This window comes from Podarcis gaigeae, assembly GCF_964106915.1.
Source record: "Podarcis gaigeae genome assembly, chromosome: 17".
NCBI lineage: Eukaryota > Metazoa > Chordata > Lepidosauria > Squamata > Lacertidae > Podarcis > Podarcis gaigeae.
The window spans coordinates 19510489-19530496 of NC_139694.1; positions in this window are offsets into that span (position 1 = coordinate 19510489).

Consider the following 20008-nt stretch of genomic DNA (forward strand, 5'->3'; position numbering starts at 1 on the left):
TATATCACGTGTCCTTGTGTCTTCATTTCACTTCGCGGGGGTCGCGCCTTCAAACCACAAATAGTGGTTATCCTTAACCTCAGTGAGGCTATGTTGCAATGGAATTAATAAGTACATTTCTATTTTCTCACATTTAAAACATACCAGAAATAACATGTTCCTGGAATACTTGGGTGGGCTGGAATTCCTACCTCCTCATTTTATGAGATCTCTTATCACTGGCTGTGGACTATCATGTGACTCCCCACACCGACAGGAAAATGCTTTGTTCCAACCTATGCAGCAAGAAAAGGCACACACAGCTCGCAGGCACCATTTTAAAGGAATCTTTAGGATAAAATAAACGCATATCGCTACCAAGATCACAGCTATGCCAAATTACCCAAGCAATTGCCTATCACTACTTTTCTGCTAGTTTCTGTATTTATATTAAAAAGTATATACTTTTTTATTAGATTAGATTAGATTAGATATGCTCTTCTTTGCGTTCCTTCTGCTAGCAGGTGAAGACTTTTGTATTCCAACAGGATTTGGAGAACTGACTGCTTTTAATAATGGAGTTGGTGCCATACTGTTTTTATTGTAATTATCTGCATGTTTTTAATAGTTTTAATTATATTAATGTTTCATTGTTTTTAATGATCCCCCCCTTTTGAGTCTCTGTCAGGGGAAATGGCAGGATACTACTTCTACTACTACTACTAAAATTGTAATAGTAATACAGTGGTACCTCCAGCTGCGGACATGATCCGTTCCGGAGCTCGGGTCGGATCCCAAGTTTCCACAACCAGAGGGACTGATTCCGTGCATGAGCACGGTGCGGTAGAGCGCTTCTGCACATGTGAACGTGGCAAAACACTTCTGGGTTTGCCGCTTTTGCAACTAGAAGTTTACGTTACCTGAGGGTGACATAAGACGAAGTCCTACTGTAATAGTTATAATAATGCAGCTGGGGCTGCCATTGTTTGGTAAATTTTTGTACCTGGATTATGAAGCAGAAAACTGGTTGGGGAAATGGGATCTAACTTGCTCTGTCCCCAGGACAAGTCCTCCCCCCCCCCCCCCCCCCGCCACTGCAAGCAAAGAACCAACAGTGGAGGAGAGATTTTTGGCAGTTTCCACAGCCACAGCACAAAGGCCTACAAAATGGATCTTACTCTGTGAGCACAGACCTCTCTGTCTGCCCAGAATGAACGCAACAGTATTAACAGACACTTACATGATTCACACCTAACAGATTCATGTAAGGATCAGAACTTAACTATCCACTGGAATTCACACTCCTCCAAATGTTGCAACACAGTCCTTGGCAGTCAAAGCATACCCAAATGCATTTTAAAATAGACTAATTTGCCCAACCCTATAAAGAAACCTGGCATCGTCCTCTCTCTTAAGAAGCCAAATGAATCACATAGGTCTCTATCTTGCCAGTGCTTTCCCGAACTTATTTTTAAATTTAAAACAGCGTGCTATATATTTTTAAAAATCCAAGTTTCTATTAAATAATGCTGGATTGCTTTTCAGATAGCCACCTCCCTTTTCTCCTTCTCTTTTGATCAAAGATGCTCTGAATCCATTTTAAATGGCTTTTTAAATGTTGATAGATGGCTCAATGAAGGTACGTACTGTCATATTGTAATTGGAGAACAAAGCCTCTACTGCATTTTACATTAAGATGAGCTTATTAGACAGTGCATTACAGTTAAAAGCTATGATTTCTTCTCCACTGTTAGGAAATAATGTCTAAATAAAAATGGCTTGGGTTATGCCTCCTATTTAATATTCCACAAGATTGCACTGAAACGAGAGCTGACGGTTCTCTGACTATAACTTATTTTGCTTTAATATTGAAGGTGTCAGAATCCATTGCTTTGTTTTTCTACAAAATGGGCTTTGATTTTTCCAGTGCTTATGTAGCTGCAAGGTTTATTTTCTGGACCCTCAGCAGTAATTTGTTTGAACCACATCAAATGACATTGTCTAAGTACCTTATCATACAAAATGTCTGTATAACTCCACCAAGTTAGTGGGGAAATCTTGTCCAAAGTGCTACATCGGTTATGATTATCTAAAATATTAAAAATAAATTTATCCTGTCAGTGACCCATTATTCCATTATCTTTGATTGCAAATCCTGCACACATGTAGGTAGCTGAAATCCCATTGAAGCGGTATTTAGGATTGCAGCCTTTGTCTGTTTTTTTTTTTTTTTAAAAATTAAAATCCCATCGTAAGAAAAGAGCACCAAGGATAAACAGACTGGAATCAAAGGCAAGAATGCAAGAATGTCATGGGGAATCATGATCCCTTCTTAATAGCATGAAAACAATTATTGACATAATTAACCATTGTATCCCATTGCTATTTACATAGCATCAACATTAAAGGTAAAGGTAAAGGTACCCCTGTCCGTACGGGCCAGTCTTGACAGACTCTGGGGTTGTACGCTCATCTCACTTAAGACGCCGGGAGCCAGCGCTGTCCAAAAACACTTCCGGGTCATGTGGCCAGCGTGACGAAGCTGCTCTGGCGAGCCAGCACCAGCGCAGCACACGGAAACGCTGTTTACCTTCCCGCTATAAAGCGGTACCTATTTATCTACTTGCACTTAAGGGTGCTTTTGAACTGCTAGGTGGGCAGGAGCTGGGACCGAATGACGGGAGCTCACCCCGCCGTGGGGATTCGAACCGCCGACCATACGATTGGCAAGTCCTAGGCACTGAGGTTTTACCCACAGCGCCACCCGCGTCCCTTAGCATCAACATTGGCCTGGGCCAAAGATTAAGGGAAGGTTGCATCACTCATGCGTGTGTCTTAAATCAGAAATGGGTTGAAGAAGGTTGCTCAGGATCTGTTGAGGGATTTTCCCATGATTTGCAGTGGACTGGCAAGAAGAGTTATTGACTCCCAATTCTTTTAACAGTAGCACAGTGCAGTGCAGTGCAGCTTCGACTTCCAAACTGTTTGGAAACCAAAGCACGGCTTATGATTGGATGCAGGAAGCTCCTGCAGCCAATTGGAAGCTGCTGAAGCCCCATCAGATGTTCAGCTTCCAAAAATAGTTCGCAAACTGGAATACTCGCTTCTGGGTTTGCTGCGTTCGGGAGCCAAAACGTTTGAGAACTAAGCTGTATGAAAATCAAGGTATGACTGTAGTAGGCTTTTTCATACTAAATCAGGGTGCTGAGAAATGTTTGAGCAGAAACCTGGAATGGATTTTTCTGTGAAAGGACTGTGCGCACAGTTCTACAACTGAAAACAATGTCCGGATAGAGCATGTGTTCAAAGAGACCCTATTCCTTAATTCTAAGGAGATGCCTACCTTCTCCCTTGGGAGGCTTATGCTCCTGGTTCTGGTGTTTATAGTTATTATTGATTTAATTTATGGAATGCATTCCAAGAGGCACCCCAGAGCAATAAAAACATACGCCAAACAATTGTATATGTAAAAACAGCTGAAGTACCGGTATTTGCATATATAAAAACAATTCAAAATTGCAGCACACATATACTGTATATAATCAATTCAGAACCAATACAGATATCAGATGGGGCAAAAGTCCACAATTACAAGGCTTGCTGAAAGAGGAATTTCTTTCAAAAGTGCCAATAGGACAATGAAGAAGACAGGAAGGTGCTCCAAAAGATTGGTGCTGCCACACGAAAAGTCCAATTCTGATCTGTGGAACAGACATTCTGATAGAATGGAATCTCAGATATGCCTTCTGCTGCAGAACACAGTGATCAGGTGGGCAAATAGGGTATAATATCATATTTTAGGTGTCAAGTTGGTGGATCTCACCCAGCCTTTAATAATAATAATAATAATAATAATAATAATAATAATAATAATAATAATTTATATCCCAACAGAAAAATAAAACATCAAACATTAAAAACTTCCCTAAACAGGGCTGCCTTCAGATGTCTTCTAAAAGTCACGTAGTTGTTTATTTCTTGACATCTAACGGGAGGGCGTTCTACAGGGCAGGCGCCACTACGGAGAAGGCCCTCTGCCTGGTTCCCTGTAACCTCACTTTTTGCAGGGAGTGAACCTCCAGAAGGCCCTCGGAGCTGGACTTTAGTGTCCAGGCTGAATGATGGGGGTGGAAACGCTCCTCAGGTATAGTGCGCCGAGGCCATTGAGGGCTTTAAAGGTCAGCACCGGCACTTTGAATTGTGCTCGGAAATGTACTGGGAGCCAATGTAGGTCTTTCAGGACTGGTGCTACAGTATATGGTCTCGGCGGCTACTCCCAGTCACCCGTCTAGCTGCCGCATTCTGGATTAGTTGTAGTTTCCGGGTCACCTTCAAAGGTAGCCCCATGCAGAGCGCATTGCAGTAGTCCAAGTGGCAGAACCAGACCAGAGAAATGGATCAATGGAAGGAGGGTGAAAAAACACCAGAGGCTACGAGAGGTTCTCAAACTGCTCAAGATGTCTGCACCAACAAAGTATCATTCCAAATCCCCATGGCATCTAGACTATAAGACAGTGAGGCTTAATTTTGCACACATTCATTTCAGTTAGCATTTATTTAAGATCCGTACCCTGCATTTCCTATCCACAAAATGAGCCAGTGAGTCAGTGTGGTGTAGTGGTTAAGAGCGGTAGTCTCCTAATCTGGGGAACCGGGTTCGCGTCTCCGCTCCTCCACATGCAGCTGCTGGGTGACCTTGGGCCAGTCACACTTCTTTGAAGTCTCTCAGCCCCACTCACCTCACAGAGTGTTTGTTGTGGGGGGGGGGGAGGGAAAGGAGAATGTTAGCCGCTTTGAGACTCCTTAAAGGGAGTGAAAGGCGGGATATCAAATCCAAACTCTTCTTCTTCTTCTTCTTCAAAAGAATTGCTCAAAGTGGCTTGCAGCTAAACACACATGAAAACAGCAGCCATCCAATCATTGGAACACAAATTTTAAAAACTAAGAACAGCAGGGATCTTTGAATTTCTCCGTATGTTTTAGATTTTTTATCTACGCCACTTAGAAATGCCAGTGATTAAGCCATATATAAATAGATCAAATAAATAAGATGTGACTTCTCCTTAGCATTTACCTGTCTTGTTTTTGTGGTATCTGATAATCTGATCATCCCCAGCTGTGATGGTGGAACAGAGCAGCCAATAGAATCAGATGTAGCTGACAGGCAAGGAAGTCTCAGGTTTAAGAGGAGATTCCAAGAGTAAAGCAGTCAAAAAATGGTGACAGGAGAACACAGCCTTAGATTGTTCTGAAATATGAATCTTAAATGTACTACTATTACTACTAATAATATACAGTGGTACCTCAGGTTAAGTACTTAATCCGTTCCGGAGGTCTGTACTTAACCTGAAACTGTACTTAACCTGAAGCAGCACATTAGCTAATGGGGCCTCCTCCTGCTGCTGCGCCGCCGGAGCACAATTTCTGTTCTCATCCTGAAGCAAAGTTCTTAACCTGAAGCACTATTTCTGGGTTAGCGGAGTCTGTAACCTGAAGCATATGTAACCTGAAGCGTATGTAACCCGAGGTACCACTGTATTGATATGCTACCTATCTGACTGGATTGTCCCAGACACTCTGGGTGACTTCCAAGGCCATTAAAACATTAAGCACATGTAAACATTGTTCATTTTGAACTGGAATGCCAGATGAGTTTAGTGCAAGGTGGGGACTGTGCAGCAGCACTGAGATTACTTTGTTCCTTTAAAAATTGTATTCATTCATTCTATTTACAGTGTATATCTTGCTCTTCCTCCTAAAGTAGTCCATGGGGGCATGGGAAATAATTGTGGAGTGGGATATGTTTTTTACTTGCCTTTTAAATCCTTTTCACTGGACAGTTAGTGATGCACATTCTTGAGAAGACATTGACTTCAAAAGGTGAATTCCCTGTTTCCATGAGTCACACATGCATCTGTCACATTCAGCTGGTGAGCTACCTTTTACGGCTTTTCTAGTTATGTGTGTGTCAGATTTATGTATGGGTGTTCTGGTATTGCAAAACAACAAGATATACAGCTGGGCGTTTTTCTTTCTTTCACTGCATAAGGTAAAAGGTAAAGGACCCCTGGATGGTTAAGTCCAGTCAAAGGCAACTATGGGGTTGTGGTGTTCATCTCGCTTTCAGGCCAAGGGTGCCGGCGTTTGTCCACAGACAGCTTTCTGGGTCATGTGGCCAACATGACTGAACCGCTTCTGGTGCGACGGGATACCGTAACAGAAACCAGAGTGCACGGAAATGCTGTTTACTTTCCTGCCTATTTACCTACTTGCACCGGTGTGCTTTCAAACTGCTAGGTTGACAGGAGCTGGGACAGAGCAATCACCCTGTTGCGGGGATTCAAACCACCAACCTTCTGATCAGCAAGCCCAAGAGGCTCAGTGGTTTAGACCACAGCACCATACTAATTGCCAGCTATGCAGCTGAGTAGTTCAAAGAAGAAGAAGAAGAAGAAGAAGAAGAAGAAGAAGAAGAAGAAGAAGAAGAAGGCAATTCTTCAAAAGTGGCCTAGACCACTAGTCATCATGATGCCTTTATGTATGCTACCTCAAAGATGTGATGCAGGAGTACCAGTTGCTGGAGAACATGAGCAAGGGAGGGCTATTGTATTGTGGTCTTCTCAGTGACCACTATGGGAACAGAATGTTGGACTGGATGGGCCTTTGCTCTGATCTAAGCAGATCTCTTCTTATTTACTTAATCTCAAAGGCCAGTAAGGAAACGCAACAACACAAAGATCATTCTCTTATGTCCTGGCCCACCCAGCTAAGGAAGACACATTGCTAATAGTTAAGTCTTTATTGACAAAAGAAGCACTTACAGCAACTCCTACAGTGTTCCAGATGGGCTCACACACACACACACACACACACACAAACAAACAAACACGCACACAAACACACACTTCTAGCAACTAGCCAGCTATCCCTCCAACCTGTGCCCTGTGGAGCAGCTTCAACAACAATGAGACTCTGCCCCTCTCCCAGCTTCTCTTGATGAGTTTCATACCTGCAACCTGAGACTTCTCCTGCACAGAAGTCATCGCTGCTTTTCCCACTTCAAGCCCCTCGTGGTTCTAGGAGACAGTGAGGTGGGGAAAAGTTTAGAGTCTACTGACCCATTTCTCACCAGAACAACCGCATCCTGCACAACTTCCTCCTTCTCGGACTGCTTTGACTCTTACCCCTGCCCTGGCTCCCAACTTGAGGATGGCATTGTACACCATACATCCCTGGTCCCCTGCCTCCACCACACATTCTTCAGAGCCCTGCCAGTCCCTGTCATCTGTTGCAATGATGTGGTTGTTCTTCTGCAACATCAGTCCATCACATGGTAAGCTACATTCCCGTTAGATAACCTTTTCTAAGGTGCCCCATCAAAGGCTTACACAAGATATATTTTATGCAATGTTACCAGCACTGTCTTGGGGTCCACAATGAACTAAAAACTGTCTGGACCTACACCATCCATGCCAATTTACATGAACTAGGAGTCCCTGGCATCGTTGATCATCTTGCTCCATCATTCCGGTCACCAATGAAGCACAGAGTAATGTGTATGTAATGATAAGGGATGGGGAGAAATTCACTGTTTGCTGTCACGGAGGATTTTCCACCAGCAGCGTTAGCCATATAATATAGTGGTTGTGGAAGGCAACGAATGTGGGGAGAAGTGTGGGCAATCAGCAAGCTTTCATTCAGTGAGATGGAGGAGCCTGTCAAAGACACAAACAACTAATCAGCTGCCGACGCTGATTGATGTCCCTACCCGCATTCAAATCTATCACAGTGACCAAGTAATGTCTACCGTTTACCCAGTGGATGTATAAACTGGAGGTAATATATGGCATCTAAGCAAATAGATCATTAATTCTCCTTAATATGTGGGGGGCTAGCGTTTAAATCTCCCTCCCCCCTCCCTCTAAAACAGCAATATCTCCTTCAGGCAAAAGTGGGGGAGAGAAAAGTCCACTGTGGTTGAGTAGGCAATAATGATTTCTTTTAAACAAGTTACAAATTTGCTGTCTTTGATTTTATTTCAGCCTCCACCTCACACTTGTCACTTGCCATTAAATCTACCAGGAAATTTATTAACATGTTAATTAAAATGGCTGAAGAAGATCAGAAGTGATGGACTAGCCAAAGCGGTGGATTGCATTTTAGCATCCCTAGACGCTTCTAAACCCTGTTCAGCTAACCGCCGTCCCCTTCCTGCTGTCTGACAAATACACCTTCCGATATCACCACACCCCTCAACTTTTGCCCTTTTCTTTATATATGCCATCGAGATGCAGGTTTTTAAAGAAAGGCATAGAGTTAATTGCATTTCATTATCACTCGGCTTTTCATTAATTGTGCCACGTCCCACAGAAAGGCTTTGAGGTCCACTTTTTCTCGCCATCAAATGCATTTGTCAAGTGATAATTTGGATTATAATTAAAGGAAAAATTGAGGTCTCCACTGAAACAAATTGGAATTGACTCAGGATCGGGCAAGGGGAAGTGAGCGGTTGACTGGCCTTCCGCCGTAGCACAAGAATTCACTTCCTTTCATTGTCAGTTTTGGAGACAAGGGAACAGGAGTGTTAAATGGGCCCTATAGTGCTTCTGTCCCCTGTATATTCTGGCGTGAGTGGTGTGGGCAATCCAGAATTAAGGCAGGGTTCACGGAATGAGTACAAAGAGACAACCTCAGTAATCAGCTTTCTTACACCTTTCCCTCAATGCATTTGCATACAGTGTAATTTTGTTCCCGACATTACCTTTGATCTCTCATCAGCTCTATACAGTTAATGCAAATGTAATGGAGCTATCTGAAGCATGTTGTCTCTAAAAAGTTATTTGTTGGATGACTACAATTCATAGAAATATTTACACATGCTGTTCTGCCGTATATCTTAAGACACTTCTTGGAGCCCCAGAATCCTATTAATATATGACACTGAAGCACAACCTTAAAAGAGTGGTACAGTTAATTCTGGAGCGTATCACTGTTGTTGATCTTTTATTTAGCTTATTTTTCAAAGGATATTGTCAGGGACCGTGCTGAGGAGGGCTGCACTGAGGAGGAATGCTGGGAGCCACCCTGTCCCCCTGATCCTGATGCTGAATCTTCCCAGGAGCAGGAGGACAATATAGATTTTGAACAGTGGTTTGCAGAGGGGCATAGTTCGGAAGGCAGAAGCTGGGAAATACTGGATGGGGAACAGCTAAAAGAAGAAGAATCACTGGGAGAGAGAGGGTTGACAGATTCACAGTCGTCGGACAGCATTCCTTCACTGCCCTCTCCAAGGTCGAGAAGAGCTCAGCAAATCTCAGAACAGAAAGCACAGAGGGTGCAAGCTTGGATTGCAAGACATAGGAGTGACATAGCTCAATAGGGATGGAGGGGGGAGTGTCCCTTAATTGGGAGCACCACCCTTAATGTCCCTTAATTGGGAGTGTCCCTTAATTGGGAGCACCACCATTTCTAGGAGATGTGTTCTTTTGTCTCTCACTGTGATTATTAAAGAATCTAACTGATAAGACAATACTTTCGTTTGATCTTCTTATTGACTGCCAAGGGGGAGGAAGCCGATTTCCCAAAGCCTAGCAGATATTTCATTGAATTCCATGAAATATCTTCAAACCATCAATAGAAAACCCTAGTATTAAAGATAGTTTCCATACATGGGACAGCCCCATGGTTTTCATGCCTGAAGTGAAAATGGAAAAGCCTCCCCTTTCTCCTTGAAAATATAATATTTCATTAAATAACCACCCATTTGTTGCCCTTGGTTCTTGAAAACCTCTGTCTAAGGCTAAGGAGTGAGTTTCTAAACATTGCGGTGACATGCACATACTGTTGAGGGTGGGGATTCAATTTTGTTTCCATTTTAATGCAAAACTACCCAATTCATGCTTTTCAAATCAATATGCAATCCAACACAGTGTTATCCTTCAAAATGTGCACTTGCAATGAATTTTGAATTTTGCAATGCAGTTCTCCAAACAATACCACACACAATGTACACAATTTCTACAGTGCACACAAATTCATAGATTCCGTGAAAGTGCTTAATATATGTTAATAAAACGTATATTTTAATGTAAATAGCATCCATAAAATAACTACATTAGTGGAAAGTGCTTGCAGAAATGTGTATGTTTGTCAAAATGGCTTATAAAAATGTGTTTCTTCAGAGAAATTGGCACAAAAATGCTGATAAATTTCCATGATGATTTTTTTTCCCTTTCCCTTTTTAAATACAAATGGATGTGCAATGTGGAGAAATGAATCTGAGGTTTGAAAAATGAGTAACTGAAATTGAAAAATTGTCCATCCCAATATGTACATGAACCCTATGCTCAATTTTAATTGATTTTAACTGGCAAGACAGGTTGCATATGATATCCAATCAGCCAAGAAAAGAAACAAAAACAAAATCCTCTCTGGATGAGCAACAGAGGACAGATTCTAGTCTTGCCATATGTTGAACTAATAAAACCAGATGAAATTGAAATTCTCAGGGTTTCCTGGGAAGAAGAAATGACTAAACCAATTTAATTCTATGGTATAGATATCTCCTAACACCATCCATTATAATAGATAGCTCTGAATAATCTCCCCCCCCCCCCAATCCTCACTTCTTTCCCAGTGATGCTAGCATTATAGAAGCTCAATTAAATCCAAGCATTTGGGTTTTGATCAGAGGCCGATGAGAAAATCTGAATACATTTGCATACTATTCATCCTACATAGGATGCCTCCAGTTTACCAAATGGTTTTTTATTCATAATGTATGTAGCACAGAATTGCTCAGGGAGCTCACCTGGAAGTCCATTTGGCTTCCATAATTACTTCTTTTCAAATCTGAAAAAGTTGATCAGACACAGAAGCTTCCTTAAATAAAGTGATTAAAAAATAGCCAGTATTTAAATGTCAGTAGCAAAGGGGGTGTTTAAAACAGAGTCCTATTAGATTTAGGTTTACACAGTCTATTTTAGTTTTAGCATTTTCACATTCCAAGCCAATGCTGGAGGTCTCGGATAAACGGGGCACTGCCGGTGGCATAGGAAGGGGTGTGTGGTGGGTGGGGTCTGCCCTGGGTGTCACCAATGAGGGGGGTGGCAAAAATATGTGTTTTTAAAATTATAAAAGGGGGGTCATGACACTTTTTTTGAAAAAATAATATTATTTAAAATGAGTTGAATAACTTCGTCTGACAAGTAATTAACTTCAACAAGTCAACATAATATGTATTGAAACTTTTTAGATCAGTCAACAAACCCGATGAAACAGGGCTGAACTCGGCACTGTGTAGTGGAGAGTGTATGGATAAGGAAGGGGAAATCTGTGTCTGCAGTTTGTACCTGTGACTCATCATCACTCAACCCACAACCAATCCTATCGGCTGCTGTGGGGGGGGGGGAGGTGACAAGAAATTTTTCGCACTGGGTACCACCTGACTTTGCTGACAGCATGCAGTCTTGCTCAAAAACATGCTAAGGAAAGCTACAACTATATTTTGAGTTCAGGATGGCCCTGCTTTTCACACCAAGTGGGTCACAGGAGTAAATAATAATAATAATAATAATAATAATAATAATAATAATAATAATAATTATAATTTATACCCTGCCCATCTGGCTGGGTTTCCCCAGCCACTCTGGGAGGCTTCCAACAAAAGATTAAAAATACAAAAACACAAAAACAAAAAGACATTAAAACTTCCCTAAACAGGGCTGTCTTCAGATATCTTCTAAAAGTCAAATACAGTGGTACCTCTGGTTGCGAACGGGATCTGTTGTGGAGGTCCAGCTGCATCCTGAGGAATTCGCAACATGCACATGCAGTTTAGCATTTCTGCGCATGCACATGGCACGTAGAGCAGTTCTGCACATGCACGCGCGGGTGAAACCCAGAAAAATACTTCCGGGATTGCCGCGTTTGAATCCTGAAAGATATGCAGCTGCTGGGTGACCTTGGGCCAGTCACACTTCTTGGAAGTCTCTCAGCCCCACTCACCTCACAGAGTGTTTGTTGTGGGGGAGGAAGGGAAAGGAGAATGTTAGCTGCTTTGAGACTTCTTCGGGTAGTGATAAAGCGCGATATCAAATCCAAACTCTTCTTCTTCCTTGACATCTGATGACTGGGGGGTGGGGTGCATTCCACAGGGCAGGTGCCACTACCAAGAAGGCCCTCTGCCTGGTTCCCTGTAACCTCACTTCTTGCAGCGAGGGAACCACCAGAAAGCCCTCAGAGCTGGACTTCAGTGTCTGGGCTGAACAATGGGGGTGGAGACGCTCTTTCAGGTATACTGGAACCTGTGAGCTGCACACTGCTTTGTCAAGGAGCAGAGTGGGGGGGGGGAGTGAGGACAAAATTTGACATAAACCCCCAGCCCTCTCTCTGCCTTCCCCAAACTGGTAACCTTTGCCTAAACTCAATGAATATTTCCACAGACATGACATGTATGCAATGCAGTACCATAACTGCTATTTCAGAAAACTGGATCATAGCCTATCTCTAAATAAAGTGGTTTCCATTGTTTTGTTTTTGTTAACTGGTAGAAGTTTCTTTTTCTCATTTGCTGCACAACTCTGATCTGCTTGTGTCTTGGATTGCACCCATTTTTGTTCCTCTGCTTGAATTAAGTGACTAAATATTTTGCCATATATAAAAAAGGAAAAGGAAAACCTCTTTGGGATGCAGATTCCCACCCAGTTCAACTCCTCTCATTATCCGCTAAGTTGCTTAATTCTTCCTTTTAAAGATGAGCTGTTATGCTACCCTACAGAAATGTGAGCCATTGAAAGTGTCATTGGCTTGCAAGATGTAGCATTCATAGCACAATTGCCATAATTAAGGATATTTAGACTTCACAGTGGTTCACGGCGATTAACCTAAGAAAATCCATTTCCTATGTTTTTACAGCCTCTATGAAAGGCTTTTAAGTTAATTACTTGGCAGTTGACATGGTTTATAACATAAGCATTCTGAGCTATTATTTAGTAGTTCCACGTTGTTATTTAAATTTCCCGAAGCTCAAACTAGCAATTCTAAGTTACTACAGTGAGGTTAACGAAAGTTAGAGCCCTTTATTTTGTGATGGTGTGTTCTGTTGGATCCCACTATGAGGCTTTTGGAAAGCCAGTGATAATGACAATAAAAGCAGTAGCATTAAGGAATACATTAATTCTTCAATAGTCACTCATTGGAGTGACTCACACTTCTCTCAGACGTGGAAAGGGCTTAGACCACAGTCATACCATTCTTTTAAAGTACTATGGTATGGCGCTTCCTTGGGCCAGTGAGGAATTCTGGGAGCTGTAGTTTGTTAAGAGAATCTTGATTCCCCTCCCAGAGCTACAATTCTCATATTGGTTTAACCATCAAACCCTCTTCTCAGCAAACTCTAGGAATTGTATATCTGGGAGTTGAACAGGAGTTTCCTAATGATGATGATGATGATGTATTTATAACCCGCCCTTCCCGGTGCAAAAACCAGACTCAGGGCGGCTAACAACAAATTTAAAACACTTAATTATAAAAGTAGCATAAAATACAGTATAAAAACATGAATAACAATAAAATTCAAAAATCAATTTAGGGGAAATAAGCATTAGATAATCCCCAGGGCTAGCTGGCTGAATTGGTCCTACTTGGGCCAGTGAGGAGGCCAGGGAAGAATTAGCTGTGGGGTCTCAGAGCATGTGATCGTCATAAAAGGGGATGGGGAGGGAAGAGAGGGGAAATAAAAGATCAGGCTGAATTCAAATTAAAGGCCAGGCGGAATAGCTCTGTTTTACAGGCCCTGTGGAAGGAGGTTAAATCCTGAAGGGCCCTAGTCTCATGGGACAGAGCATTCCACCAGGTTGGAGCCATCACTGAAAAGGCCCTGGCTCTGTTGGAGGATAGTCTGACTTCCTAGGGGCCGGGACCTCTAAACTATGTTTATTCACGGACCTTAAGGTCCTCTGCAGAGCATACCAGAAGAGGCGGTCCCATCGATAACAACTCTTAGCACCTTTAATTATTTGGGGAAAACTACGACTCTCTAAATGTGGTCTTAGTGTGTTGTGCAAACCATCTCAGTGTGTCCCCCCCAGCTAGAAAATGTGGCGGTCTCATGGTCTTTGGTATGTATGCCACAGGTAATCTCTCAGAATGACATGTTGCAGCCTCATAGCCTTTATAATAAGAGAACTGTTTTTCAAGTTATATTTTTCTTAGAGAAATCTAGCTAAAGGTAATCCCCTTCTGAAAGGAAAGACTTTTCAGCTGTGTGATCCCACTGAATAAAAGGTCTGTAACATTCTGACAGTATTTAGGCAATCTAATGGTTTATAATACACATAACTTGGCTTGCTAAGCCTCTCTCTTTTATCGCCTAGAAGTCATTTAATGCACCGCGATTGAAAGACGGCAAGAGGCAGACAAAAGAGAGTAGATAGACAACACAAGCTGCCTGCTGATCCCTTAGAGGCACTTTTAATTATTCCATAAGCCCTACTGCTGAAGTAAGCATCCCTTCTCTTGAAGGATTTGACAAAGATGGTTAACCTTTTCTTCCTACCCATTAAACTCTTCTGCAGCTGACCAGTTAAGGGCCCCGGTGGCACAATGCATTTTGAAGCAAGCAAGTGATTTTTGCTGTCCCTCTGGCCTGGTGATACAGACGTGGAAATAGCGATCGCACGATGGCTTTTTTTAAGCTGCAATGTGGCTCAACACAGATTGCTTGGGTGAAGGCGATATCAGCTGCTGCTTGTATTCAAATCTCTCTCTCTCTCTCTCTCTCTCTCTCTCTCTCTCTCTCCCCATAACAACAACAAAAATAATCTCATCAGAATCTAAACACTTAATTATTCTCAATAATAATATTACTTTGACTCCCTTGGACAAATTATGACATTTTGTCAAAGAATGCACACTGACTCATTTCTCTCAACTTGCTGCCGTGATTTTGCTGAACAGTAAAAAATCTCTGTTTCGCTACTTTTATTTGGAGATCCCTAGCAATAATTTCCTTTAACATGCGGGGGGGGGGGGGATCTCTCTTTCATTTTGATTGCTGTGACAAACTTAGCTCTTCCAGTGGGCGGAAAACTCAATTTACTACTGACTTCATGGTTAAGGCTAATTTAACATGGCTTCATTACACGTATGTGGTGTGTGGGAGTCTGTAGTAGGGGTGTGATGCATTTAAAATGTTTTAGAGACTAAAATGCCATTCATAAAATGATCCATCACTTCATGGATCTTATGTCTGTAGCACATAACCAGGCGGGCAGAAGTGGGAGTGAATTGGAGAGGGCTCAACCCCCGTGCATCTTAAAGGGGTGTCCAGGGCTTATTTGAATCTGAAACTGACAAAGTGAAAGCATTGTCAAATCTTCTTCATGCCAATGGCTTTGAATTATGAGAACGGGGGTGGGGGGAGAGATATACAAAGCTCTTTGCACATTCAGTTGTGAAGCTACCTGCTCCGACACTGGGAGCGGCGTACATCCGGGGGGGGGGGGCTGGCATGCGTCCTAGGGGGCGTGGTGGTGCGCGTCCATGATTGCAGTCATGGGATTGTTGTCTTTCACATGACGGTGTATGTTTTGACTCCACAAAGTGGGAAGTGACGGAGACAGGATGTTTGAGTTACTGTGTTCCGTGAAGTGTGACTATTGTCCTTTGTTATTTTTCTCTTTGCTGCCTGATGCTAGAGAGAGAGGAAGCCATGTTGCAGTGCTTCGTGTGTGTTTATATGTAAATAAAGTAGATTAGCCAAAATGCTGAGTTGCTGAGGTCTGTTACGCAAGCTGCAAAGACTCTGCTGATCCTTAAGTGTGCTGATGTCTGTAGGCATCAGTCACTGTGATTTTTGGGCAGAAGAAAGCTTTTGAAGCTCCTGAATGATCAACCAGGAGGGAGGGAACATGCCAGTCGGGCATGTGTCTCTGCCAGTGGTGCGCATTGGGAGGTGCAAGGTGAGTGGCACATGTCCCGGGGTGTGCACACCAATTGCCTAGCATCCCGGGTGTGTGCGGCATGCGCCAAGCATCCTGAGTGGTGGAGGAGGCCATGATGTCACCCTCCCCGGGATGGCGAGCCCGGGGCGGACTGCTCCCCCCACCCCCCACTTTCGTCTGCCAGTGTGTACATTGTGCCGACAGGAGGCTTCCCTTCGTTGGAGGTATTTAAGCAGAAACTGGACAGCCACTTGCTAGAGATGTTGAAATTGTACCCAGCATTGCGTATCCAGCATCAATCAGAGGGATGATCAGATGACCTCCAAGTTATATGAAAATCATGCATCGTTGGTACCTAACTCTTCCTAATTTAGCAAAAATGTATAGAACTGCTACAAACAAATATTGGAAGTGTAAAGAGAAAGAAGGCACATTCTACACATGTGGTGGACATGCAAGGTGACAAAGGCATATTGGGAAATGATTTATGAGTTGAAAAAAAATGTTTAAAATTACTTTTGTGAAAGAAACCAGAAGCTTTTTTTATTAGGAATTTTAGGTCCAGAAATACCAATGGAGCAGAAGAAACTGTTTATGTACGCCACAAGAGCTGCGCGGATGCTACTTGCCCAAAGATGGAAGGAAGATAAAGTACCTACAAGAAGAATGGCTGCCAAAATGGCGAACATGACCAGGAAGATCAGAGGTCCAGAAGATAATAAAGTTAATGAAGAATGGGGAAAATTTATAATTTATTTAAAAGATCACTGTAAACCATTAAAAACATTGGCAGGATTCTAAAAAAAACAACACAATTCCAATGTAGTGAGAAATATGGTGAAAATTGAGTATTAAGAAAATATGGAGAACAATATACAGTAAGATGCAGTTGTAAAAGAATAACGATGGAAACCATGGAGGGGTGGAGGGAAGTCTGGGGATTCACAGAATCCTATGTGTATATGATTAGGATATATTTGTGATGATAATTGTTAAAGGCAAAAATGAATATAGATGATAGATAGATAAATAGATATAGATAGATAGATAGATAGATGATAGATAGATAGATAGATAGATAGATAGATAGATAGATAGATAGATAGACAGATCAGATGACCTCCAGGATCCCCTCTCCAAATGCTATGATTCTGTGGTTGGAACTGACGAAGGTAGATTTCCCAGAAAGGGAGGGAGATCATGAGCATAGCTGGCGCATGCATATAGGTTGGGGAAATGGATCGTAGGCATGAAGTTGGTCTCTCTTTATTTTATGCATTTAGCTGACATGATTTCCGAATGTGGGAGAGGTAATTTTTTAAGAAGTCACAAGCTATCAGATGAGGATGGTGTTCTTCTGGGTGGGTTCAGTTGTTATCTTCAAAACAGGCCTACTGGTACAAGTCTCATTATATGTTTAGTGGGTTGATAGGGACGGAATATTCAGAGGACCAGCTTTTTGATATCTATCAGCACATTGGTGGCCCCATTGATAGTCCATCCCAATCGCCTGTGGGAATGTGTGGAGTGGTTGGAACCACCAGTACAGTATGCTAGAATCGTACAAAGCCATCTGTTTTATAAGCCTGTACCTCCGTATGGTGGCAGCACCTTGAGGGTATATTTGAGGTGGTCATGATTCAAATAACTGAGCTCCATGCCACCTGGGCTGCAGCACAAGCCTGCTGGTGGCCGTATGTACTCTTGTGAATAACGACATGGGGCCCACTGGGTGTCTGAATCAAGCTCAATACAGTTTTGTGACTGACCACATCAAGTGACTAGTGTCCAATACAACTTGTTTGACTTTTACAGCTGTGATTAGTAACATTTTAGGAAGTTGGCTACAGAAACAGCAACTTGTAAATACCAGACCATAGGATGCACCTGACCATAGGAGGGGGAGAACAGGGGGAAAAACCTCTCCCCCTCTCTGCTCAGCACCCCTTCAGTGAAGTGGGAGGAGAAATGGAGCCCCTTCCATTTCTCCTTCCACTTCGCTGAAGGGGCACTGCACAGAGAGGGAAAACTGTGTAGCGCCTCTCCAGCGAAGCGAAGCCTGGAGAGCAAGAGGGATCGGTGTGCACCGACCCCTCTCGCTCTCCAGGCTTCAGCTAAAGCAACATGAAGACTCTGGAGCGTGGAGGGAGTGCTCCCTCTGTGCTTCGGAGGCTTCGCGTTACTATTGCTGAAACCAAGGAGCCTGCATTCGCTCCATAGGACACACACACATTTCCCCTTCATTTTGGAGGGGGGAAAGTGCGTCCTATAGAGCAAAAAATACGGTAATCAATTTTCTGCATTCCCAAGTGTTGAATTAAAAATCTGGTGGGGTGCTTCAATTGCTGGTATAATGTGGACTAATTACCAAACTGAACTTTCCATCTGATTGCATCCAGTTGTTCCAGGAAGCATACATAAAGAACTAAAGAAGATATGAATGTACAAAGGAATATCATTGTGTTATTTGTTCATTCACACCAGCCATAGCTACATTGTTGGGCTATAGCTCCCATTATCCAGGACCATTGACCATGCTAACTGGGAGTGATGGAAGCTGGAATCCAAAAAAAGAAAAAAATATGGATGGCACCATGTTGGCTATTCCCTATTTATACATATGCACAAACTCTGTCCCTTGTAGGTAATAATAGGGCAGTTTACAGCAGTTTTGTCATATCTGTGCTTTTCCTCCAGTGAGCTCACAGTTTAAATGTATGTCCCTTAATTTTTGCAGTTTCAGTAAGAATCCAGATGCACAGCTATTTCTTGAATATTAGACAGAGAACATGCTAAACCCATCTTAGCAGTTCAAAATATTAGTTTAACCCTCCCTCCCATCTCCAAATAGAATAACTGCGTGCTTTAGGGGAAATGATATCAAAACATGGCAAAGTAATACAGCTAATAAACTAAAAATTACATTAAAAGGAATTGGGAATATTAACTACAGAGAATTGTTTATTACTTCAATCATGCCAAGGGAAAGAATTTAGACTTCTTAACAGAAAACAACAACAGAGCAGCAATTTTAGTCAGTGACTATTCGGCTATGTAGTTGGCAAATGAGAAATTAATGACTACATAAAATTAACCATCTGATATATTTCACATAAACTATTTTGTAGTCTGGAGCTCCCTTTTGTAAATGGCAAGGGAATCTGCATGGGTGGACAAGGAATATTTGAGCATTTAAAATGTGTAGGTACGTGCACTAATATTTTACACATTATGTTGATATTTTGTTGTTACCGGCTCTGAACGACAGCAAGCTGGCAGGTCATCAATCTAGGAGCCAAATCTAATCTGTCACGTGGAAAACATTTCATCCCTTGGGATGCTATGTTTTATTGCCGTATGGTACACTATAGGGGTTTCTTATTTTCTCTCCTGCACCTACACAATCTTACAGGGTAAAGGGAGCATGTCAGAAAGAGAGAGGGCTGTGAAACATTAAAAAAAAAAAATCATTAATGTATGCAGTGTACTACTGTGACAAGGCCAGTAGACCTTATAAAGATGTACTATTTTTATGCATTTATTTCTATTAAATTTATTTATTTATTTATTATTTAGTGAATTTATATCCTGCACTAGCTCTACCTCTGCATAATTAGGGGCAGAACTGTTCCCAATTTTCTAATATGCTGCACATCTAGGACCTTTGTGAAATGGTCTGCTTGCATTTAACTGGAAGCAAGGAGGACATTTTCCCTTCCTCCTCTAGCACAGAGAGTTAGCCAAAATGGTGGATGCTGTATTCCAGCTCTCATTAGCCCTAGCCAGCATAGCAAGTGTTTGGGGATGATGGGGGTTGTAATCCAATAGAATCCAGGGGGCACCAGGTTGGCAACCCCTGCTCTAGAACCTTTTGGACTGAGAGTACAATTTGTTGGAGGGCAGGGCATTCACATGAAGGTCTATATGGAAAATGGTTTTGTCTGAACTGTGAGGAAATTCAGTGAAAGTTCCCTTAACTATCATGTTGAAAGCTTTTGATAATGTTGTGCCTGCTATTTGACAAACCCAAAATCTCTATCTATTTGAATTGCTCCTACTTTACAGGGAAATTCTCCCCTGGTACC